This window comes from Pinus tabuliformis, chromosome J, assembly GCF_031772625.1.
Source record: "Pinus tabuliformis cultivar Carrire ecotype Pingquan chromosome J, CPIR1, whole genome shotgun sequence".
Taxonomy (NCBI): Eukaryota; Viridiplantae; Streptophyta; class Pinopsida; order Pinales; family Pinaceae; genus Pinus; species Pinus tabuliformis.
The window spans coordinates 576,560,982-576,588,510 of record NC_142295.1 but is presented as its reverse complement, the minus strand read 5'-3'; positions in this window follow the sequence as shown (position 1 = coordinate 576,588,510).

Below are 27,529 nucleotides of genomic sequence, written 5' to 3'. Positions count from 1 at the left end.
AGTCAAGTGGTTGCTCCACCCGTGTGGGGCTTCATCTCATCCTCCCCCATGGTTCGTGGAGAATCTCCATCTTCCATTGTGGCAATCGGCATCACGCACTCTACTATTTGCACCGTGCTACCATGGTCACTACATTTGGCTAGATGCGGTCTCAGCCATGATAGAAAACTAACCAGTTCACAACCATAGTTCTCTAATTTGTCAGTATGACTATACACACCTTGCCTTGCCATCCTTGGTTTTTTAACGAGAAATGCTTCCTTTATTTCATTTTCCAGCTTCTTGACCTCTGTGTTCATTAAAGCACTTTTCTCCCTTAGCCGTACCCAGTCTTTTTCAAGTTTGCGAAGTCTAAAGTTTCCCCATCAGATTTCTTCCTCAAGTCCTATATGTTCTATTTCACGCAATTGTGGAATTTCTTCTTTCTCATCTATGCAAACCATCGTATCTACGGGTGTTGTTCTGTGTGGTCTTCACAGGCTCCACAGGGACTATAGCCTGTGCTTCATACTTCAACTTCAGAAGCGCTTACGCGGTCAGAGTTTTGCTCATGGTCCTATAAGCCCATACAACCAATGGTACGCGCAGATCCCAGTCGGTGCGTCTCACATGGTGGACCCCATTCAACACTTCACACACCTTGTTGAAGGCTTCCCCGTGTATGATTTTTGGCACACTAGGTCTTATCATACTTTGTCGTTCGTGCACTTTCCTTGCCTGCTTCTGCTTGTTGTTCTTATTTCCTATCGTGATAGCAGTGTGCGATCGTGTGGGCTACGTACCATACGCCTGTACCCATCTGGAAAGGTGAGCACGCAAGTTTTTTTATCCATCTTGCTCGTCTTCCACCCACATCTGAGGCTTCCCAAATCTTAAGCACATCATCTTTCTGCATTCGTGCCAATCCCCAAAACTTTGCTAGTGTGTACCCCACCACCTTGTGGGCATAGTGCTCAGTGCCCATTTCATAGCATTGAACCATTTTTGTTCTGGCACTGTGCTTTCAAATTTGTTTAGGAATTCATCCACCATTGTCAACCCATCATACATAGGAAGATCCCTTACCTCTGTTGTCACGCAGCGCAGTGGTCTTACCATCATGTTGCACTTGAGCGTGGTTACCTCGTGTAACCGGTTCGCCATCGTTCTATTTCCTCATCTGAATCAAATGTGCAGGAGCTTCTGTACTCCCACGAAATTCTTCCATCCATTGTAGGATTTACCCAGTCCTGTTCTCGAACGGTTATCTTGTAGATACAGTCTAGTTCTTCGTCACTCTTGTCATCGCGTATTGGCTCTGTATAGTCTGCTCCCTCTGTAGATTCTAAAGGCACCACTACGCGTAGTGACTTTTTCTCAAAAATCATTTTGCGCTTCTTTAGATTTATCACTCCGTTCATATCAGTGGCCCAATCTATTCCCAGTATTGCGGGATAGGGATTGTTGTCATCGACAATCTCTATCACCTTGAAATCTGCAAGCGCGCTCGCACCTTCAATATCTATTGTTATCCCCTGCAATCTTCCCATCAGTAGGATCTTTTGTTGGTTTTCCATTCTCAGTTGAATGGGAGACCATTGCAACGCAAGCCTAACCATGTGATCCCATGTTTACTTTGGCAGCACATTCAAGTTCGATCCTAGATTGAGAATTACTTGATCCATTTCATACTCCCCGATTTGTGCAGTCAATCGCATTTCCCTTCCTGTTTGTGATGTATGTTTCCCGAGCTTCCGGACTATGTGAGGTTCTCCTGACCTAGTGCACCTAGTGATAGGTTCCTGTAGTCCTTTCACAGCCTTGCTGTCGCACAACAGCTTCATACATGTCTCCAGAAAGGTAGTGATCATTGAAAGATCCATCTCCGGCCCTAGTTGATCCTTACTACCTGAAGTGGAGGCCTCCGTGAAGCTCTTCTTAGCTTCCATGAATGTCACCTTCATGCACTCGAAATCAAATTTAGGTTCCTTTATAGGAGCCTTATGAACCCATGCACTTTCTTTAGGCTACTTACCTTTGTCTTCTCCTATCATGATACCACTTCTGAGCACTATGTTTACATTCGGGTCCTCTTCGCGCAGCTTAGACCTCATCATCTGCAAATTCTGAGTTGGGAGAGGCTGGAGTATCCCTTTATCACGCATCCTCACTATCAGTGTAAAATCATGGGCATAATTCCCTGGTCTTCTACAATTTTAACAAATGAGTTGTCTGCGACCCCTTCCTAGTCTAATTCCACCTCGACCTCGTCTGCGCCCCTGAAATCCAGCACGCACCATCCCTACATTTGGATCGAGGGCTCGCGTTTTGGTCTGTACTCCATAGGCAGGAGTCAAATCGATCATCATCTCGTAACTTTTGCAGGTGCACTCATCATGGCCTACCGACCTACAGAAATTACAAAACAATTGTTGGGACATCTACGTATACTTCTGCAATAGATGATAATAATCTGTAGCATGTTTTCTTCCTATCTGACAAATTGTGCACCATAATGCAGGTGCCACACTTGGTCCTTCTTGTGCCTCTGGTCTTAATGGCATCAGCCCTCCTGCTGCCAAGTAATTCATGAAGATTGGACAATGGTCCTTGTCATGCCCCTCTTCTTTGCATTTTATGCACCATACCTCCTCGCGAGCCTCTGGCCAAGTTATCTTGTCCTGTTTCAAACTCTGCATTTCTAGACACAAATTTTGTAGTTTCGTGTGGATGTTTGGACTCCCAGACTAGGATCTTGTAGTGGGGTTTCATGCAGTCTCATTGCAATCTCCAAAGCTTCGGCCTGGGTGGATAACTTCTGCTGCGACAGTGCCATCCTTAGATGTGGTGTTAGTGATGCTACAAACCATGCGCAGTGTTGTCCATCCGTCAAGGTCATGTTGGCTTCGTTAATCATACTCTTCAATCTCTAGTCCAGATCCCATGGATTCTCACTTGGAAGCATCGCGATCTCCTTAAACCCGATAATCGATTGTGTCTCCAACTTTGGCCTACTAAATTCCTTGTTCCACGAGGCCTGGATATCTACGATCCCCGCGTTTGGATGGTCATTAGAATGCTTAATGTACCATGTTAGTGCACGATCCTGCGACGCGCTCACCAACGTTGACTTCTTTATATTTTCATCCATGACTCCTTGTGCTTCCCATACGGCCCTTACCACGAACCAAAATTGGTCTAGATCTTCATTCCCTACTCCCCTGAATACCATCAATTTTATCGTGCCTGCCATATTGAACTGTGGTGGTGGCAAAGGTGGTGTGGGTGGAGATGGAGGTGAAGATGGTGAGACTGGTAGTGGTGTAGGTGGAGGTGGTAGGCATGGAATTTGTTGCCTTATCATACTGACCGCGCTTCTCGAAGAAACTTCCGCAAGCTCTTCCTCGCTTTCCTGCCGAGGCAAAATCAAGGGGTTATTTTCTATCTCTGTGCTACCTTTGTTTCTATAGATCCTCCCACTTCACGTAGCCCCAAACATAAATTTATATGAATAACTCGCTTTTCACACAATAACATCTTAATCTAAATGTTCAAAGATTTAATGTACTTACCTTGTGGTCCTTTGAGGAAGCATTGTTCCGCCTCATTGTAGCTAATTGTCATGTCTAATGCGAACTCGATGATAAACCCCCCATAATTCGATCGAGTAAATGGTACACAGCGCATGCAATCTTATCTTCCAATGCTTCTAGTTTGTACACTAATTTTGGAGTCCATATAATCGGTTTGTTGAGCCTACACCTTCCCTGATTGTCTACTAGCTTTGTGATCCACTCATACAACTCAAAGGGAAAGGATGCAAAGAAAATTTCATGGATTTCCATATATAAGTAGCACTCCAACCACTATTCCTTTTATACTCACAGATTCCTATTTTCCTGTGCCATGAACTCATGAATCTTTCTGACTAACCACCCTTCAATTTCTTTCTTCATTGGATTCCAATGACACGACATCGGACAACCCTTATGCAGATCTCGGTCCCAGCAACTGAACCATTTGTTGGCTTGTTGGGGCCTGACCTAGGTTCAAAGGTGATTTAGCCAAACAAATCTCAGTACTACTGGCCCTTTCGGCAATAGTCCGCTGAGCGTGAGCTGAGGTCTCACCAGCAGTAGTATGGGAGGGTTCTAGAACCAGGTTTGCACACCCTGGGGATGTTTTATGGTTTCAAGTGGTCTGTGGTTCGACCCTGCACGCACGTCACTATGTGCGCTTACCCGTACCTCATAGCCTGGGATGCTACCTTTGTGCAACCCTACTTGAGGGCGAACAATGTTATTACCAAAATCCTTACTAGTAACCCAATATTAGTTGATTAACTTAGCTTATTTGTATGCTTTTAGTTATACTTAACAACATTTACCATTCATACAAATGTGCATAGTAAATAAACAATATAATTTCAAATGATATCAAACCGGTAATAACACAAAAACAGATACATGGAATTCAGATAAAACTTCTCTTTATTATTCTTCTTCCTTGGTTACAGACTCGACTCTGCCCTGCACACTCATCTATGGACTCTACTAGGCATCTGTGCACTCATCTGCAGAGCCTCTTCCTACTACTATGACCCAAGATACTTAGACTCTTGCTCTATGCTTGTTATCTTATTCTATTCATCAAATTCCATTTCTTTCATTCGTTTCTTTACAACTTAGGGCCTCGCTCTATTTATACAATCCCATGGTCTACGGAGCATGGGTAGGCTGACACTACATTCAAAACTTAGGCAGGACAACCTTATGACTCTACCATACAATTTGCACTTCGCACTCGCAATTTGCGAAGTATTTACAACAATAACAACTCAAAACTTTGGCTTTGAGCCCCAAAGCATGTTGTGGGGGGATTCCATGCCCAACAATTTGTCATGGCCCTCAATTCCAATCAAGGCTCCCTAGGATATCCAAAAGTTTGAAGGGAACCTAAGATAGGACCCTACTAACCACATTAGATCATTTCACACATCTTCCATTCACCTATTTTAATGCATAGTGACTAGTGTTGAAACAAAATGGTACATCGACTAGCCATGTGGCACTGATTTTATGTTCTCCACTATCATGAACACTTTTATTTCATGCTTTCAATTACCTATCCTCCATGATACTTGCATTGATATTTTGCACTCATGTCACCAGACCACTTCCACTCCAATAAGTGACCACATTCAGGAGTGACATAGACAATGGATCTTCTACAAAGCTATGGAGATTAATGACCCATTCTTTATGGATTTGTTTTTGAAATCCCTCCTTCCTACCATTTCCAAGTATTTTGCATCAAAATTATGTATAATGATTTTATTTAAAATGCTATGAAATATTATTTGATCTATGCCCAATTGGGATACCTATACATTTTCATACCTGATACCCCATGCTCTTTCCTAGGTTAAAATTAAAAACCAGGGACATCCCATGCCACCAATGGTGTGATTTAATCTATTGCATGTCACAAAGCTTCTTCATGTCCACCATCACAAGTGGGATATGGCTAGCCTTTGGGGGAACCAATACCCCTTACACGTATTCCCTTATTCCTTCTCACATTTTTTCACAAGGGTGTATTAGTACCTCATACATCTATATCCATAAACATTATCTTATGCTCATCCCACCTACCAAATAATAATAGTGATCCCTTATTATCTATTCCCATGGCTAAGTGCTTCATCCCCTCCCTCACTAGCACCTTAGGCTCCCATGCCTTAGCAAGGTCAAGTGTATGCCCATCAAAATGATACCAATCTCCCTAATCCAAAGAAAAGGAATAAAGGGGATGAAAAAAAATTCAAAAATTTAGGGAAATCTAGTAAAGTATGGCTAACAACTCAATTCCAACCCTAGAGGAAGCTTGAGTACCAAAAACTAGCACCATGGAAATAAACCCAAGTAAAACAAGGTTATTGGAATGAATAAGATGTGTGCCTATTGTGGTAATTATTCCCATTATATGCATGATTGTCTTGTCCTCGATATGTGTAGGTTATAGGAAATGCAAGAGACTGCTAAGTGAAGTAGCCAACCACCTTATACCTCAACTTAATTTCCTTCACAACTAGTTATGCTTTGGAACCCATTCCTTAGCCTTGGGTACATGGGAACTAATGATAACTGAATCTCTCCCATCTTTCCACCTCCCAATCAAGCTAGGAATGAAATTTATCAAGCATTGATGATGTATTTTTCCAATGTCAACCTTTCCACTTGGTGACTGTTATGAAACCAGCTCACAAAAAAATAAAAAATATAGATCAACGACTTAAAAATCAACCTCTTCAAGGGGGAAACCTCCTTTACATTACACAAATGAACAATTCTTGGATGATACAAATGAAAATACCTCCTTTCTATATATAGGAGTCTAAGGGGTCCCAATACAATCAGAGTCTACATAACAATAATATTATAGGGGCACAACAATAACAATAGTGGGCTTCCATGGGGCATAGTAATAGCAACATGGCGGCACAATAATACAATAAGGGGGTTGCACTAATAACAATAAGGGGTTACACTAGTAGTATATGGACCTAACATGCCCCTCTCCTTCAAAAAGTGTTGTCCTCAATGCTTTAGTAGTTCTGGATGCTTATGTACAAAATTCTCATCCTTTCATGTGGAATCTTCAGCGGTTAAGTTCTTTCAATTGATGAGATACTCTAAAATTGATCAATTCCATAGCTGTTGATTTCTTGTTTTTGTGACTGCTTCTCATTCCAATGTGATTTTTCCTTCCTCGTCAAGTACTATCAATATTGTTTGAACTGGGATCTTCTCACCTATAACCTTCTTTAAGCATGAAACATGGAAAACTTCATGCACTCGAGAAGATGTAGGAAGCTCCAATTTTTATGCCATAGTACCAATATTTTGTAACACCTTGTAGAGAACATAATACTTTGTTGATAATTTATTATCCTTCTTATATTGCTTGAGGGACATTTTTTCGTATGGTTATAGTCATAGAAATACCCATTCACCTACATCAAAACATCTTTTGCTACGATGTTGATATGCCTATTGTTTCATTCTATTCTGCGTCAAAGTAAGGTTATCATTTATGAGTTTGAGAACTTTTTGTTGATGCTCGTTGTGATCTTCCACTGCTTGAACCTTAGAATTTTTTTCTAAAGATGATGTGATGGACGGTGGATGGTATCAATAAAGTTCCATAAATGGGGTGATTTTTGTTATAGTATGGAAGGAAGTGTTATACCATCATTCATCCAGAGGCAACCACTTGACCCATTTTTTTGTTTATTAGATACAAAGCAAGGAATATATCCTTCCAAACATTTGTTCACTATCTCAGTTTTCCCATCAGATTGAGGATGATAAGATGAGCTATGAGCTATCAGAGTACCCAAATATTCTACCACTTATACTCCAAAGGAACATTTGGATATTTTTTCATATAATTTTTCTCCTCCAATAGTTTGAACACCATGTCAACATGTTGAACATGATCCTTCCAAGACTTGTTGTAGATTAGTATATCATCAAAAAATACTAACAAAAATTTTCTAAGGATGGGTTTGAAAATGGAATTCATCGAACCTTGAAATGTAGAAGGTGCATTGGTAAGGGCAAAAGGCATGACCAAAAATTCATAATGACCCTCATGAGTTATAAATGTTGTTTTGGGAATATCTTTAGTCTTCATTCTGATTTGATGATATCCTGAATGAAGATCCAACTTTGTGAAGTAAATTTCTCCATGTAATTCATCTAATAATTCATCAATGACAGGAATGGGAAATTTATCTTTAATAGTAATCTTTTTGAGCTCCCTATAATCTGAACACATGCACCATGATCCACCCTTCTTGTGTACTAATACCATTGGAGCAGAGAAAGAACTTTTACTAGGTTGAAGTATACCAACCTCTAGCATTTCTGCAACCATACGTTCAATTTCACTCTTTTGGCCATATGGATAACTGTAAGAGCCAATGTTTGGGGGAAAACTTCTTGCAATCAAATTAATAGCATGATCATGATCACGAATAGGTGGGAGGCCTTTGGGAGCCTCAAATACCTTGGAATGATTGTCCAAAACGTTTTTGAGATCTGGAGAAATAGATGATTTCGATGTGGGAACCTCTAGTGAACATAATTGTGTAATTACACCCCGTTGTTATTTCTTTAGAAGATTTTTCATCTTGTTAGAGCTGATTATCCTTCCCAGTTTTCCTTCGATACCCCTTAATTCGACTTCCTTTTCTTCCCAAAAGAATTTCAAGAAAAGTTCTTGAAAATTAAAAGCTATCATACCCAAAGATTGTAGCCATTGGACTTCTAGTACAACATCTGCACCACCCATTGGAATGGAAAGAATTGGACTACTCAAGACATATTCTCCAATGCATAACTTGATATTATGGCACTTTCTAGAGAAATTTATGGTTCCTCCACTTGCAACCATTACTTGACACTCTAGTGCTAGATATAGGAAGCAATTCAATTCCTTGGCTATCTTACAATGAATAAAATTATGGGTACTACCCAAATCAATCAACACTATTACCTTTTTCTTCTTGATATGCCCTTCTATATTGAGAGTTTGAGGAGTGGTAATTCCTTTTAATGAATTAAAAGAAATGGTCAAATTCATTTCTTGTTTCTTTGGGATTTTCCTGGTGTATACCCTCTTCTTTTGACATTTCTTGTTCCTTTTCTTGCTCCTCTTCCCCATCTATGTAAATTAATTTATTCTCCACACACTTGTGACCTTTAGTGTATTTTCTATCACAATTGTAACAAAGCCCTTTTGCTCCTTTTTCTTCCAATTTTTGTGGTGTCAACCTTGTAGGTCGTGAAAGGCTAGGAGAAACAACACTTCCATATCTATAGTTGTGAGTGGTAGGCTTCCTTGTTGCCATAATTTTTCTTTCCATTTTTATTTCCAAACTGACTGCCTTCTCCAATAAATCAGGTTCCCAAAGGCAAACCTCATGTTGGATGTTATCCTTTAAAGTAATTTTATCAATTAGCTAAAAAAGGTGTTGCTTTTTGTATCCTCATAACGTGTTATCATTTCTTCCATAAAAATTTCCCAAGTGACAAATTGTTTACGAGAGAAAAGCCATATGTACCATACAAACTGATTTGGTTCCAAATATAAAGTTGCAATGCGTACCTTTTGTGTGTTTTGCACAATATGGAGATTGAAATATTGCTCCATCTGTAGTATCCATGTTATAGGATCATTTCCATCAAACTTCCTCATATCGATCTTTGGAACATGGTGAGTCTTCAATCTAATGTTGGAGTCTATGAAATCATGACTAACATTTATGTTGTTCTCATCATGAGTTTCCCTTACTACCCTTTCACCATTAGTAAGCATTTCTTGTAGCAACTTTGTCAAATTTTTCATCAAATATTCCATTTTACCTTTAATTTTTTCTTCTATACCATACATCTTAGCTTCCATGCCCTTTGAATTCCTTCAAACTAATTTTTCAACCAAACTTATGAAAAACTTAAAAAAACTACACACCTTTCTTCACTTTGTAGGAGCTCGATGTTGCATTTGTTGTATCTCTGTAATTTCAGATCTCCAAGGTTTGAAATTACATCCTACATTCGCCCTATGAGTCCTATTTGCAACCCTGCAATTCTGATCAAGATTGTATTCTCCAAGGAAGCATTATGCTAAATCTCCCACGATGACATGATTATAGACTGGTTCAGTAGAGTGAACCTGTATGAAGTTCCACGTGTCACTGTTTCGAGCCGACATATAGAAAAATACAAGCCATCCTCTTTCTATAACCTTTTACAAAATTTAAATCTTATTCTTAGAAAGAAATTTATGACGTGTTTCCCTAGGTCACATGTTTGGGATGTAATTCGGGATCCTGAAAAAACCCTGAATGTCTTGGACCATATATCAGTAAATATAGCGAGAAAAGATATGAAATTTAGGCCCAAGCTTCATCAAGATTTCAGCTCAAATGGGTTTTAATTTCATAGTATGAACCTTCATATACAACAAATTATAGCGAAAATTCCATGATGACCTGTTTGCGATGGAATTTTGGATCTTGCAAAAACCCTAATTTCCTCAGATCATATCTCTGCAAATATAGCAAGACAAGATCTAAACTTTGGACCTAAGGTTCAAAACGATTTCAAATCAAATGGGTTTTATTTTTATCTTCTGAAATTGTGTAGATAAAACGTTACATAGGAAATTCTGTGATGACCTATTTGGAGCAGCGAAACTCTAGAAGCTAAACCTTTGATACCAAATGTTATGAAACCAACTCACAAAAATATAAAATAGATAGATCAACGACTCAAAATTAAGCCCCTTCAAGGAAGAAACCTCTTTTACATTACACAATGAACAATTCTTGGATGATACAAATGACAAGACCTCCTTTCTATATATAGGAGCCTAAGGGGCCCAATAAAATCAAAGCCTACATAACAATAATATTGTAGGGGCACAAAAATAACAATACTGGGATTCTATGGGGTATAATAATAACAACATGGGGGCACAATAATATAATAATGGGGTTGAACAAATAACAATAAGGCATTACACTAGTAGTATAGGGACCTAACAGTTACATCAATACATTCCTCCACATGAGACACATCTGAAACCATCCATAGAACCTCCATCATCAACAAACAAATAGACTCTACAAATCCCTTAACCAATAGTTGAGAAACAACCTAACATCATGCCCTTTTATGAGTTTCTCATATGTATAGCATAGTATTTGACTTTCGCCTAATCCCCCACTACCATGTTAAGCCCATAAGTCCTGTAGATATGCCCCCTAACAACACAAGGCTCTAATTTCTACTTTTGGGTGTTATCTATCCTTCCAATGATCACATGATTGTATTCAATGTTGATAATGTATTTTCTCCTTATCTGCCCTCATCCCTTGATTTCAAAGTTCTAGTGTCCATCAAGAATGCCATTATTTAGTGATTCATCATAGATGAAGGGGAATCAACATGTGTTATGTCTTTCTTCCCAAGTTTAGCGAAAGTTTGAATCAGGCAAACTATTACCATCTACAACCACATTTAAATTGTGTGATGGTCACCTCTTCTAGATAGAAATATTGTACAAAAACTACCCGGTTGAGCTAGCTGGTAAGCACGTATTAACTTCTTTTGGGGTTATTGTTCATCATTTAAAATATAATCTCCTATTAGAACATAATTCATATAAACCATGAAGGGGGTATGCTCTTCCATCTACCACACCATGAGATTCCCTCATAATGAGAAGATTTCCACCATTGGAAAACTTACATACTACAATCCTAAGCCTTATGTTCATCCTAAAAGTGTCATTTCCTCAATGGTTGGAAACCACACTATGCCTTATGTGACTGAGATTAGCTCAAGTTTACAAACACTACTCGTTTCTTGGGGCATATTATGGTCCACCTCCTATTGCACTACACCTAGCACCTTTCAATTGTGCATGGTGTTTGGGTCCCAAGGTTCTCAAAATCCAAGGCCCTCTTTCTACCATCCAACTCCTCAATGCTCTAGCCCTGCAAATTAAACACATGTAACTAGGGCTGTTCACCCTGGTAACTATCCATTTTTTCATATAGAATTCTTATTTCACCTATAAGAGTGTTTAATAAGCCCATAATGGCCACATTGATTTTATCCAACATCACTTTGGGGACTCAAGATTGGTACATTGACCCTCAACATCCAATCCTCCAAAACACCTAAAACCTTATGCAACTTTCACACCCATCCAAACTATTCATGTTTTTGTGATAAAAAAATTTCAATCACAAGAAGCTCTTGTTCCATGAAACTTTCCTGAGACTCACTAGACAAATGTGTGTGAAAATATCAATGAAAATCCTTAATGGCCATTACATTCATGCATAACAACTCAAACAAATGGCTTGAAGAAGTGAAATTGAGCCATCGCAGGATGGTTATGGGTGCTGGATCTGATTCCATAAGTGGATATTTAACTTCTTCTCAAAGAGATTTCTCCTAGAAAATCCAATCAAATAATCCTTCAAACAAACACAACCAAAAAGGAAAACAATTCCTTTCATAGAGGGAAGATTAGAGTGAATAAAACATAAACATTAACATGATAAACATGGTAGGTATAGAAGGGAAACATATAGTTTGATTATTAAACTAAAATATAATGATATACTTCAAGGAAATAAGACCCTCCTCTCAATATTGCAGTCCTAGTCTCCTCCTCTAGCAAAGGATGGCCTCCACAATTTAGTAGAGCTCTCACGCTATATCATAATCTTGTAATCTACTTTCCCTTTGACACGACTAGTATATATAGGCCTTTTTCCCTAATTGGGTGAATTCATATGGATTCTTAAGTGTAATATAAGTTAGGAAACTTCTACAATAATTTCCCCTAGAAAAATAATAAATCAAATTAGTCGAGCTCATCTCCTCGGCAATTAGCAATACCATACGGCTCAAGACTAGCGCTAGTTGCAAAAGGATAATTTGTGCCAGTGGCCATGACTATACATTATTAATGAGGGGACTAGCATAAGATATATGATGGGCCTCTAAATTAGACATAAATTAAGGCCCACTTGACCATCCTTCAGCACATTAAACCTCTATTTTTGCATTAGATAATTTATTTTTAACTTTAATGTGTTCATTAGGAAGGTTTATGGATAATTGTATATTTGTGCCTAATATTATTTATTTGGTGGAATATTACGAGAATATTGGGGATATTATGGAGATTTGGAGGAGGATATAATCTAGGGATCTTCTCCCTACTACAGGAGGATCAATATTAAATAATAAATCAACAAGATATTGTGGAATTATGGCATAGATTGTGGAGCTCCAATAATTGATAAAATATGGGAATATGTTCCCTTCCATTTAATTCAGATTCCTAGTATTGGGAACCAGATCCACTAATCAAGAGATGTTGGTGGGGAAAGCCTCCTCCTTTCATGGGGAATGATTCCTATGTATAGATTCTGAAAATTCTCTACAAATATCACTCTAAGACCATGTAGAAAATCTGACTGTAGATTAACTCGATAATGCAATATAAATCAAAGAAAAATAGTATAACCTACTTCTACTATCAATTTACGGAAGCTTAAATATTGAGCTGAACAATATAACCAGAAGAAGAAGAATCAATCGCACAATACACATGAAAATACTTTGGGGAAGCCTCAGCTAAAAACCCCACTATCTGTATTAACATACAATGTGGAAATACATAGGCATTATAAAAAGCTTTAGGTCGCATAAATAGCCAGCTCTCAATACAATCCTCAAAGATGCTCATAGGAAATCTTGGCTTCTCACAAGCCTTCTTCTCTGCCCACCAAGCTCCTATTTCCTTGTGTTGTTCCTCTGGGATGATTCTCACTTGACCAAGTGGAAAACTCATTTACCCAGTGGATGATCACCTCATCTCACACAAGGAATAATAATAAAGAAATGGTTTAATTATTTATTCTTAGAAGAAAATCAAATAAATAGTGGTTTATTTAATTATTCTTCATGGGTTTAACTATAAATTACTTTAAAAAGGTGGTTTATTAAGTAATTTATCACATTGAAAGAAATTTTACTATGGTAAAATTGGCTTTACATGGTGTACTTCAATCCATCTAGTAAATTAGGCTAGATAATCAATTTCTCGGTGATAATAGATTGCCCCCCAATGTACGAGCATTAGGAGCAAAATATATGACCGAAGTACATCGTAAAGACACAGTCACTTAGACAACACAGGACAGTCAAGGGGAGAGAGAGAGAGAGAGACCAATGAAGTTGAATATGAGAGAGGATAGTGGCAAAGGGGGCGAGACTAATGCAAGTGTCCTTTTATGTTTGTGTTACAGGACCTCAATGAGGCGGGGGAGGCATACCAATACCCACCAAGATAACTTAGTACAAAAATAATGGTTCGCCCAGAAACATGAAACTAAGCAATGAAGTACATGTTGAATGGGACATGACATGCTGGCATAATAGAGCCAGAAAATAATACAATGTCTCCCATATACATAATGTACCTGGAAAAGCATGAGCTAGAACTGAATACAATAATATATGAGTACATGAGATACAAAGGCCCTTCCCTCAAAAAATGGGTGGGAGGGAGGGTAGAACAACTGGAGAAGCCCTGTTGAACAATGAAGAGCTCTGCAAAATTGAATGGATCATCTAGAGGATATGTGCATGTAATGAACACTGTGATGGGTAGGAACCGAACCCATCAACTATGTGGAACTGAATCTGAGGATGTAGCATAGTAGGTATGCATCTGGGCATGTGGGGGCTACTTGAAGGGCCATCCCCTCATGAGGTGTGAAACATCTCACACACACCCGGGAATCACTGATACAATCTACTGCATCACTGGAACATTGAGTGTATGGATCATGAACATGATACAATCAAGTCAAAGGTAAATAATGGGACCCTATATGCAATCCAAGGCGTCGAACAAGAATGGAAGTTGGAACCGAGATACACCACCGTCTAGGACGTTCTTCTAGAATAAATGCACTGTTGTTGACAAAATAGGGCCTGTGATATATGAGGCAATGAGGATCCTCAACTGAAGCACGAGGGAAAATAGTAATATGATGGATGGAATGACACCAAGGATAATGGGGAAATGGGACTGAGGGACAAACAAATGACTTCCCTTATCAGAGCATAAAGTGCATGGTTGACCTGGCAGCAACTGACTCAACTCCAGAGGGGATGCAGACAATATGAATGGGGGCAAAAATGGTCAACATGGAATGAATGGTATGAAAATATGGATGGAGTACTATGAACGATATGATGGGACATGAAATAGACTCCAAGAATGCAAGGGTGACTCATCACGGATGCTCTGAACAAGCGTGAATCGATGACGCTGCCACAAAGACTAGGCCTAGTGGGGACCATGAAAACATGAGTAAATGATGGTTACTCATGACGAAAATAAACATACGGAATGAAAAGTATTAAGAGGGGGTGAACCTCAAAGTACATGTGTCGCTTTATGAAGAAAGTCAATTTTGAGGGGCAACGAAGTGACCTTTCTTGGAAAAATGGTTTCCTAGTGAAGTGTCAAATCATCAAACACTGAGGAAAATCAATTTTAGAGCTCGGTGAGAGATTTCCAATAGTATTTATTGTTCTTCGAACTGATCTACGATCTAATCACAATGGGCGATAGAAAAATTGAGGATTTTTCTATAAAAGGATGTTTTCCCTCCAATTTGGATTCATTTTGTAAGTTGTGGTGAATTTGGAGAGGAGGAAAAGGCCCTAAATCTTGTGGAGATCATAGTGGACAAATAGACCATCGGAATCAAGATCTACAACTTTCAGGCAAGTGGCCTTAATTATCTAAAGATGGCCTTAATGCTTCTTGGAATGATGGTTCCTGATGAAGAATTAAGGAAAGAGGAAAACGAGAATGAACTGCTAGAGGAGGTCTAGAATCATCCTCACCCATGAAGTCAAACATGGGGACTATGTCGACATAGAGTAGAATATTTGAATATATGGTATCAAATATCTACGATATGTAATGTGCATATGCCTCACCGGAGAGGCCGGTAAGACAAACAATCCAAGGAATGGGAGGATAATCGACCATACCTAGATCCAGTGGGATCTAGGCCGAGACTTAATTGAGAAGATGGCTAGGGTAAATCCATCATGACCCCAAGCATGGGATGCTAATCTGGTATACAAAGGTGGGAATGATGCCCCCCTAGTAGGAGGAGTTTGTGGAGCGCCATTGTGTTATGAGTGCTTGAAAAATGGATTAGGCATCTCGGCCCAGCTTGGCACGAGGTACTCCAAAGGAGATGCAAGGGCCTATGTGCCCCCTAGTATGCTATAGGTGTATTATATGTATTTATAGCTATTTGCTCCAAACACTTGTATGATACATAATATGATTATGAATGTTTATATGACGATGATGATTCGCCATTTGTTTTGTTTATGGTTGTCTTTTATGATATACATGTGATAAATGCCAATCTAGAATGTTGTTTGCAATGGTATCTACACAATGATATTGGGCTCTAGGAAAATGACTGAAAGTAATGGTTTCAAATTCACATACTAATATCTTCACTATGAGATATTTTCTAAATAGGACTTGGCTATGCACATGATACACGCCATTCAATTGCATGACAAGTAGCAAGGAATCTAAACCAACATGAAAATGAAGGATGCGATGAGAAAGGGCATCGACTAACAAACCTATAATTGCATCATATTTGGCCTGATTATTGGTGGCAGATCCAATACACACTCCGTTTGAAAGGACTAACATATGCAAGGGGGTAAAAATGGCCCAGTCTGCCGAGGCTAGATTCTAGGTGAAGTAACCTGCACTGTCAGCATGATTGATATACGGTGTGGATGATGGATCCATTTGAAAGGCGAAAAAGAAAATGGATGAGATGATGCAATCTACCCAACTACATGGCAGAAATAAAGACACGCAAATCAAAGGGATGTGCTATGAGCAACATTTCTAGAGGTAGAGCGCATTAGGAGAATTAGGAAGGAGATGACCATCAAAATCCTCTTGAAGAAATGCCCCCTTACTCAAGAGTAGGGGTAATCAGGGGTAGACATAGCTTCCATGGTGTCCTCATCAGGTTGGGAGATGGGTGGATGGGAGGAAGGCTGACTATATGATGTGGTGACATTACCTGGTGCATCAACCTAAGGAATAAGGTTCAGATACACATTGTCTTGAATGGTAGATGACAGAATGGTAGACGGAGGGTCTACTGATGTTGAGACCTCAGATTCTATCGAGAAAGATGCGATAAAAATGTGGGCAGCAACCTTGGGAAGGTTTTCTAGTGAGGAACTTAAGGATGACGACAGGTTAAGAAAGGGGGTATAGAGGGCCAACCAATGTCATGGCGTATGGGGTAATTTATCAATTGTTTTAGATCTGGTAGACTTAACCCAGCCATAAAGGGGAGCATGGGGCCTGCCAGAACATTTCCTGAGACTGTTTCAGCTGATGTGACCATAGGTATAGAACCGGAGCCGCCACTAGGTTGGGTTCCAGCTCTAGTTGTGGGTCCAGACATGGTGATGACATGTGGTGAAGGAGGTTTAGAATCATATGAGGAATGAGAAAGACTAGGAGAAGGGTCGGGATGGGGACTCAAAGGGATATGAACTCGAACCTGGTGGGGAGGAGTAATACACCCAAGCAGAAATTAGGGGTGAAGGCCTAATAGTCTCCGGACTAACGCCTTGGTGGCACAATGATGGAAGTATACACGAAACACAGAAAAGGTGAAGGGAGATCAACAGTATATCTTTTGTCTCTGATGTGGTGAGATAAATTTATTATGTTAAGTCTTGGCTTGGTGATGTAAACCAAGCATCCTTCGCTTAAGGTGTGCTTGTGTGTGACTGGGATCAAATGAGTCCAAGTTGCTGGAAAGTGGTGCAGCAATAGTAAAAAAATAGAGGGGAAGATCACTACAAAAATATAGGGAGATGGGTGGAACACCTAAGGCAACCGATGGGACCCTAAGGGAAAGAAAAAACAAGTTTAGATGTGAAATCATGGATGCTAGCAACCTATCTTATCAGATCTAGAACAAAAGGTTACAGATCTGGAAAATGTGGTTCAAAGTGTTGCAGAAACTCAGACTTCTCACTCAGCTAAAGTCCTCCTAGAAAGCTGGAAGTGTACTAGAAGCCATAATGGAGGCTAAATTCGACTTCAAAGAGTAAAATTGAGTGGATCAATGCTTAAGCAGGATGATATAGAGCTTACACACCCAGCACATAGCTCTCAGAAAAACCCAGAAATGGATCTAAGAAAAACCCTAAAACCCAGAAATTGCAGGTTTTGACCTATTTTTTGATGAAATCACACCTTTTGGGTTGAAAGCTACATTATGGAGCCCAGATCACACCTTTTGGGTTGAAAATTGCGATTTTTGTTGCAAGACTCTCAGTCTACAAATTTTGGAAAAAAATGTCACCTTTGCCGTGGCTGGTTCCTGTGACCTGCAGAAACGACCAGAAAGCTTACAGATGTCAAAAATTTATCAGATATAGGGTTAAAACACTAGGAAACATAAATAGAATTGAAAAAATAATAAACCCTAAGCTGAAAACCAAAGGTCACCCAGGATTTTGGATTTGAAGTATAAAACCCAGCGGAGTCGCCAATTTGTTGTACTGTCTTCTTCTCAATGATGTACGAAAAGAACCCACTTAAGATTGTGGATGACAAGAAATCTCAACAATAGAAATGATTGCTAAACATTGTAGATCTATAGCTATTGATAGAAACAAAACCTGCCAAAATTATGATCTATGCTAAAATCATAGTTAAACAGTGAAAGAAAGAGTAATAACCCCAATTATCCAATGGAAACCAGATATGTAAAGAATAATTTTATAATAACACCTATGAAGAGAACAATTAAATGTTACCAGTGCCCCTCTATGGGATGGGTTCTTGGCTATCCTCAAATGTTTTCAGCTTCTGTAGAGTCTCTCCCCTCTATAATGCATAAACCCAGCAAAAATATGGTGTGCGAAAATGAAAATAATCAGAGTTACAACAGTGAGTGCAACAATGAAAATAATCAAAAGTGAATAATGAATGGAAAACCCTCCTATTCATAACAAAATATTGAGTTATCCTCAAATAATGAGCAATAATAAAATATTATTGATCCCATTCTTGGAATAACCACTTGGAATATTTTATTATATTTAGTTAGGAGGGAAAAAGTATTTAAACTCTTATTTAGAAATAATAAATAAATAAATGATTTATTTATCATCTCAAGGAATTAGTTAAGGAATAATAAACAAATAATGATTTATTTAATTATTCCTAAAGGATTTAGTCAAATTTAACAAAGAATAGTAATTAATTAATGATTAATTAGTTATTCTTAGAGAAAAATAAGAAAAATAATGGTTTATCTATTTATTTTTCATGATTGGCTCAAATTTAACAAGGAATAATAATAAAACAATGGTTTAATTAATTATTCCTAGATTAAAATCAAATAAATAGTGGTTTATTTAGTTATTCTTCATGGGTTTTACTATAAATTACTTTAAAAAGGTGGTTTATTAAGTAATTTCTCACAGTGAAAGCAATTTTACTATGGTAAAATTGGCTTTACATGGTGTACTTTGATCCATCTAGTAAATTAGGCTAGATGATCATTTTTTTGGTGATAACAACATGGTTCACCCAATTTGGGCTATGTCCACAGAGAAACAGTTAGTCCTTCCTTTTATATTATCCAGCAAAATGAAGAGATACAACCTACAATAGATCTGATGTAATTCCCTTTTCGCTCTCACACAATCTCCTCTCTCTTTCTCACTCAAAATACACATCTCCATAGCTGCAATACAATTCCCTCATATATAGCAATAGATTTCCTTCTAGGGAAAAAACCCTAAATTAAACATAACTTATACCGTCAGATTTTAGCCTAATGAACGGCCCAGATTGACTACAAAATTACACTGGTGGCATGCAAAAATGGGCAACGTTGCCGCCTCATTACAAATTTGGGTCCAATGTGGTGATACCTTTGAATAAAGAAGATAATCAGGATCCACATCAAACAATCTCCCACTTGGAGACTAATTATAGTAGCTCCACTACTGCTTCATTTGTTGGACAATGAATCCACTTTGGACCTGGCTATTTCTCATCTTCATTATCATACTTGAAGACAATTGAAACCGAGAAGAATCTTAGCTTCTCCCTAGTTATAACTTTTGTTAACATATCTACAAGATTTCGGCTAGTGTGTATCTTTTCCAGCTTCAATTTTCCATTTTCCAACACTAACAGTATGAAATGGTACTTAAGCTATATGTTTTTAGTCTTGGAATGAAATGCAGATTTATTTGCAAGATGTATGGCACTTTGGTTGTCACTGTATAACCTTCACAACTCTTGCTTCTTACGAATTCATCCATAAACCTTTGTAACCAAATCATTTCTTTACTAGCCTTTGTAGTAGCAACATACTTGTCTTCCATCATTGAGAGTGAAATAACACTTTGTAGTCTTGAAACCCAACTGACAATCATTCCACCTATAGTAAACACATACCATGTGGTGCTCCTCCTATTATCTCTATCATCCACCATATCTGCATCAACATATCCATGTGTAGCAATGTTTCAACCACAAAGGATAATGCTTGATTTATGGTACCTCTCAAATACCTAAGGATCCACTTCACCGTCATCCAATGTTCTTTTCTTGGATTGTTCATGTACCTGCTTACAAATCCCACTTCATGTGAAATATTAGGCCTTGTGTAGACCATTTCAAACATTAAGTTTCCAACTACTGATGCATATGGAACTTTAGACATATAAGCCATTTCTTCCTGAGTCTCGGGACAAACCTCCTTACTTAGTTTGAAATGGCTAGCCAAAGGTATGCTAACTGGTTTTTCATTCTTCGTATTAAATCTTTTCAACACCTTTTGTATGCACTCACTTTGAGACAATGTTAATTTGCGATTCTTCCTGTCTCTAGTTATTTTCATACCAAGGATTTGTTTTGCAGCACCACAATCCTTCATTGCAAATGAGTTTGCCAAATTTATTTTGAGCACATTTATTTCCTACTTGTTAGAACCTACAAAAAGAATCTCATCTACACAAAATAATAATATAATATAGCTTCCATCATTTTTCCTTTTGAGATAAACACAATGATCAGAGTGACATCTAGTATAACCTTGTTCAGACATAAACCTGTCAAATTTTAGATACCACTACCTTGGAGCCTGTTTTAAGCCATACAAGCTCTTCTTCAACCTACACATTAGTTTCTCCTTCCCTTTTACCTCATATCCTTGTGGCTACTGCACATATATCTCTTCCTCCAAATCCCCATGGAGAAAGGTTGTCTTTACATCTAACTACTCAAGATGCAAATCTTCAGCTGCCACTAGACTTAAAATAGTTTTAATTAAATTTATTTTAACAATAGGAGAAAATATCTCATCAAATGTTATACCCTTTTTCTATGCAAACCCCTTCACCACAAGTCTAGATTTATACCTTTTTCTACCTCCATCTTCTTCCTTCAACTTGTAAACCCATTTATTATCCAATGTTGTTTTACCTGCAGCTAGCCTGACTAAGTCCCAAGTCTAGTTATGTACTAAGGAGTCCATCTCTTCTTTCATGGATTTCTCCCACTTCTTCCTAGTTTCTACCTACATTGTTTCTTCATAACATTCTGGTTCACCAGAATCAGTCAACAATACATAATATAATGAAGGTGACTATCGTTCAAGGGGTCTAATTATCCTGGTAGATATTCTAATACCACTTTCTGGTGTTTGAGGTGCTTGTTGTTGTTGTTGTTCTAGCTGTTAATCATTATGATTTTTAGGCACCTTCACTTTTTCTGTGATCTCATCAAGCACTTGTATTCTCTATTTTCTTTTTCTTGTTCCTTTTCCTACATCTTATGCTTATACAAAACCTTTTCATTGAATATGACATCTCTTCTTGATCTGATAATGTGATCTTAGACAATTATCCAGGTATTACAGACTCATGTGCATGGATCTGCCTATGTTACTTTGTGTAATGGATTGATAAGATTACGAAATACATAGATAATGAAGCAGTTAATGAAACATAATAGACACACATAACACAACAAGATAATCAAGGAGTTCACCCAACACTCCTAGGCTACATCTCCTGGTCCAGCCTTCAGTGGTGACCCCTCTATTATGTCTTCAAAAACAAACTTTTACAAAAGTGAGCTCAATTTGAGTCTCCCACACAGATACGAACAACAAGGCTTTACTTGGATTCCCCAAGTCTTTCTAAGTAAACAGACTCTCCTCACTGACTCTCTGTCTCTGTTTTCTCTCTGTCTCAGCACTACTTGCCTCTGTCTTCTATTAGTTTGTGGCTTTAAAGCCAATCAGTGTTGTCTATTCGTTCCCCTTCTCGGGCTCTCTGGCTCGCGGCCTCTGTCCACTCGAATCCCCCTCTGAGCATTAGCAATCATTTCTAAACACCTTCAAGGATGGTGTCCACCTGTTCTGTAATGGAATGGACCATCGATGCCTTTGAAATCCCAAAAATGGTCATTCTCTATTTACACAAAGAAATACACGTAAAACTGTGAAAATCTACCAATCTATCGTTTATCGGATTTGAAATATTATAAATTCCACCTTATAACTCCTATCGGGCCCGCCTTTATATCGCTTATTTCATCTCCACCGTTGATCTGAGTGATCTAGATCCAATAGTTGAGATTCATTTCGGACAGCTCATACGTGCAAGGGTTAACCACCTGAAAAGGGTGGTTTTCTCTCTTCGACACCTGGACATGTGACAACCAGTGTATGGGCTCGGGCGGAGCTCGGCCAAAACCACTTACCACCTATAGCCCATGAGAAATCCCACTTGTTTCGAATCTCAAAACATATATACCTGCATGTATAAACCCTTTCAGGTCTGGTTTATCGCTTTATTCACATTTTCTTTTATTTTTCATTCATTTAACAAAAATGTGATTTACATTGAAAAAGCCCTTTTACCGAAATTGAAGTATTATCAAATTTCACCCATAATCCTGTTGAGTCCATTTTCATCGCATCGGCTCTTTGTTCTTTGCATTTCGTTTATTTAACGAAATCGCGAAATACAAAAGAAAACCCTATTTTCCGGAACTCAAAATATATATGCTTTTATTTATAATTGCATTAGGTCTGGCTGTCGTAGTCGCATGTATCGGGCCCCCTCCTTTGTGTTGCTTCAATGCAATATTGCGATGCGACTTGTCGTTATCGCATATCACATAAGCCCCCGAGTCGTTGTAAGCGCTCCCTTGTAATCTGCCGATGCGATATGGCGGGTTAACCTGGGCCGTCAACCTACGCGCTTGATCAACATTCATCGTTGACCCCGCTGATCGCTATCGCAACATTTATATGGTCACCTCCGATAACGTCCACCTACCTTCGTCGATTGTGATATGTTGATCAGATCTAGACCGTTGATCGGCCAGATCCGACGGCTCTTGTGAAAAGTTGTTTTAAACCTCCGATAGGCCTTATTTCACTATTTTTGTCATGCTTTTTCCTCCCAATAGTGTAATCCACCTTTTAAAAAGGTTCTTCTCAGGCGATAGTTTTGACTGTTTGAGTACTTAGAGGGTGTTTTGGATCCATTTTGGATCATGCCTTCCCACTGAAAAAGCTTTTGGACCACCAAAAGTTGGTTTTTAAGCATCAATCAAGTGAGGATACAACTTCCTCACTTGTCCAATCTCTATCCATCTTGCACTGCTTTGGTTTGAACCTTTGAGTCCAGTTCTGAGGTACTCAACATCCCCTCTGTGCATACTTCTCACCTTCCTATCTAGAACTGTATCTTCCTACAACTCATTGAGATATTCAGGCAACAGATCATCAATAGAAGGAAACTGACTCTACTCTTTGGGATCTTCAATCAATGAAGGTTCAAATAGTCTTAATTTCTCTGCATTAACTACTGAATAGATGTGCATGTAAGCTGGAAAATCAAGGCAAAATGCGTTCTCACCAATTTTCTCAAGTATCTTGAAAGGCCCATACCTTATTGGTTGCAGCTTCTTACCTTCACCTTGCATTTTGTCTTTGCTGATGTACAGCCAGACTTGATCACCAACCTGGAAGCCATGCTCAATTCGATGCTTATCATGCCTTGCCTTGTACTTGGCCTGGCTCTTTACCAGCTATTCCTGCACTGCGTAGTGAATTTCTTGGATCTGTTCAAGGAACTTGGTTGCTTTGTCCACATCATTGTGTCCATCAACTTCTATGTCTTTACTAAAGAAAAACCTAAGAGAGACCTTGGTGTAAAACCAAAACAAGTCTCAAAAGGAGATCTTTGTGTAGAAGAGTGCTTAGCATGGTTGTAAGCATGTTGCACATAACACAAATGTTCATCCCAAAGCTTGGGATGCTTGTTCCAATAGCCTCTGAGCAATTGGATCACTGTCTTGTTGACCACCTTTGTTTGGCCATCTATTTATGGATGAAATGTTGTGCTCTTTTTCAATTTGGTGTTCATCAACTCCCATAGACTAGACCAAAACTTCCCAACAAACCGGGAATCTCGATCAGATACAATAGAAGTGGGTAACCCAAAATGAACCCATACATACTAAAAGAACAACTTTGTTGTTTGTTCAGCTGTAATTTGCTTGTTACAAGGTATTAAAATACACATTTTTCTGAACCTGTCCACAATAACATATAAATAATCATTACCTTTTCTAGACTTTGGAAATCCCCCAACAAAGTCCATGGAAACACTTTCCCAAGGATGAGAAGGAACTAGAAGTGGAGTGTACAAGCCTAGTTTTCTATTGCTAGGCTTGCTTTTAGCACACATGGTACACCCTTTAATATATCTAGAAACTGTCTCATGCATTTTTGGCCAATAACAGAACCTTTGCAGCTGAGCAACTATTTTATTTACACCAAAATGACTTGATATTAGAGAAGTATGTGCTTCTTGGATTATGTTAACTCTTTCAATTTGAGGAATGCATAACTTTCCCAAATGATATAAGAGTTGGTCCTTAACATGATAATCCAATTCTTCTGCTTGTTTGCCATGACTTAAAGTTGCATATACATCTTTAAAATCTACATCTTGAGCATATTGTTCAATGTAGTTTTCATGCAATACTGAGTTGTGCTTAAGTATTGTAGATGCATTTATGATTGGTCTGGATAACATATCTGCAACCTTATTGTGTATGCCTTTCTTATATCTGATGACAAGATGAAACTATTGTAGAAAACCCATCCACCTATAGTGTCTTGATTTTTGCAATTTAGTTTGTGAGTATAAATGTTGAAGTGGTTGATGATCAGTATGTATAACTGTTTCTTTGCCCATTAGGTAATGTTTTCACTTTTTCACACTCTGTACTAATGCATACAATTCTTTATCATATGCAGGATAATTAACTACTACAGAATTAAATGTCTCAGAATTATAACATATGGGTTTACCATGTTGCATCAACACTACTCCCATGGCATCGTCATTGGCATCTGTTTCAATCTCAAATGGTCTTTGAAGATCTGGCAATGCTAGTACTAGTGTTGTACTAATATTTTCTTTGATGGTGTCGAAGGCTTTCTGCTATTTGCCTCCCCACTGAAACACCTTTTTCAATCCTGTTAAAGCATGTAAGGGAGTTGCAATCAAGGAAAAGTTAGCAATAAACTTTCTCCAATATTGTGCTACTCCTAGGAAGCTCCTAACTTCTATAGCAGATTTGGGTTGAGGCTAGTTCACAATGACTTCAACCTTAGAGGGATCTATCTTCAATTCACCACCCCCTACAATATGACCCAAATAATTCAAATATGTTTTTCCAAATTCACATTTGGATAACTTAACATAAATATTTTCTCTTTTCAAAACATTTAGAGTCTACTTTACATGCTTTAAATGTTCTTCCCAAGTTTTATTAAAAACAAGAATGTCATCTAAATATACAATTACAAAATCATCAATAAAAGGCCTAAGTACATCATTCATAACTCTCATGAAATTGGTAGGAGCATTAGTTAGGCAAAAAGGCATAACCAGCCATTCATACAGCCCTTGATTTGTTTTGAAAGTAGTCCTCCATGAATCTTGTTCTGATACTCTGACCTGATGATAGCCACTACGCAAGTCCAACTTGGAAAAGTAAATAGCTTCTTTCAGTGATCTAATAGATCATCTATGTGAGCAACACGATAACAATTCTTGATCGTTATTTTATTCAGTGCTTTGTAATCAATGAACATCCTCCATGAACCATCTTTCTTTCTCACGAACACAATTGGAGATTCACGTGGTGATGTGCTTGGCCTTATGAACCCTTTATTGAGTAGCTCCTGTACCTACTTCTTGATCTCTGCATTCTCTAAAGTGGATAACCTATACATTCTGATATTAGGAAATGGAGTATCTTGCTGCAAATGAATATCATGTACTTTTTCCATGATATCATATTCTGAAACAAATTTTTCTAATTCACCTTTCTGTTTATCATCACTGCCTTCAAATGCATTGTTTTTATCAGGGGTCTTTTCCTTTACAACCATTAGTAAAAATTGCTTGCATGAATTTACAATTCTTTTCATTTGCCCTGAGTTTATGAGAGTGTAGTTATTTCTGAGTTGATGAGCTCTTACAATATATTCTATTCCATCTTTTGTGAGTTGATACTTATTTTCAATTCTATATAAAATGGCCTTTCTATCATACAAGTAAGAACTTCCTAAAACAATACCACATATATCCAAGGGAACTATATCTAACTCAACCTCATCTATAAAAGTTAACCCAATAGCAAACCTAAGTTTACATTGTCTAGTCACTTGTAGCTTTGCTTTATCACATACCCAACCTAATGGATATGGCTTCTTGTGAGGTGTTGTTAGTAAGCCAAACTTATTTACAATTGTTTCATAAATCAAGTTTACTTGTGAACCACTATCAAATAAAGTATCAATCTTTTGATGCTTGGAAATAACTCTAATATGGAAAAGCTCATGTCTTTTCCTCTCATTATCTTCATTATCAATAGATTGAGCAGAATTACTTGTAGATGATTCGGAATTTTTACCTTTTATACCTATGGATATGACTGTTGTTTCATCACCTGAGTCTGACCCCAAATCTTTCTAAATAGCAGCAGTAGTCTTCTTCTTCTTACCACCGAACTTCTTGGGTTTCAACTCTAGATGCAAAGACCAGCAGTGTTCATCATCATGCCCATCCTTCTTGCAGTGAGTGCATGAAGGTTTTTCTTTCTGTACAGTGTTTGTCTTCCTCTCCTTCGATTTTTTCTTCCTTTCCTTGTTCTTGCTTGCAATGGGTTTTGATGACCCCCCAATATCTGGGTTCACATTCTTTCCTCTAGCCTTTAGATGTGTAGCTTGAACGAATAACTCATCTATGCTAGTGGGGTTAAACATGAGAATGGTGTGCCTCAAATAGCTATGCAGACCACCTATATACTTCAACAAAGTTTCAGGTGAGTCTAGAGAAATGCCTAAAATTAAAGCTCTTTTTCTAAATTCCTGGGTATAGCTTTGTACACTTTGGCCCTTTAATTGGCGAAGAGTTTGCCAACTCATCATTGCTTGTTGCATATAACCTAGTGGATAGAATTGTTTTTTAATGGAAAAAACAAATTCATTCCAGGTAGAAAGAATTTTACCATGCTTCTTCAAATCAGCTTGTGTCTTTCCTTCCCACCACACTAGGGCAGTTCCTCCAAGGTGAAGGCTAGACAGCTGAATCTTTCTCCTTTCTGAATTGATGTTTTGTACCCTGAAATATACATCAATCTGTCTAATCTAGTTATCTAGCCTTTCTGCATTTAATTCACCATCATAAATTGGTAAATCAAATTTCACATCTAATTTAATTACAACAGTTTTCCTCTTTTTCTT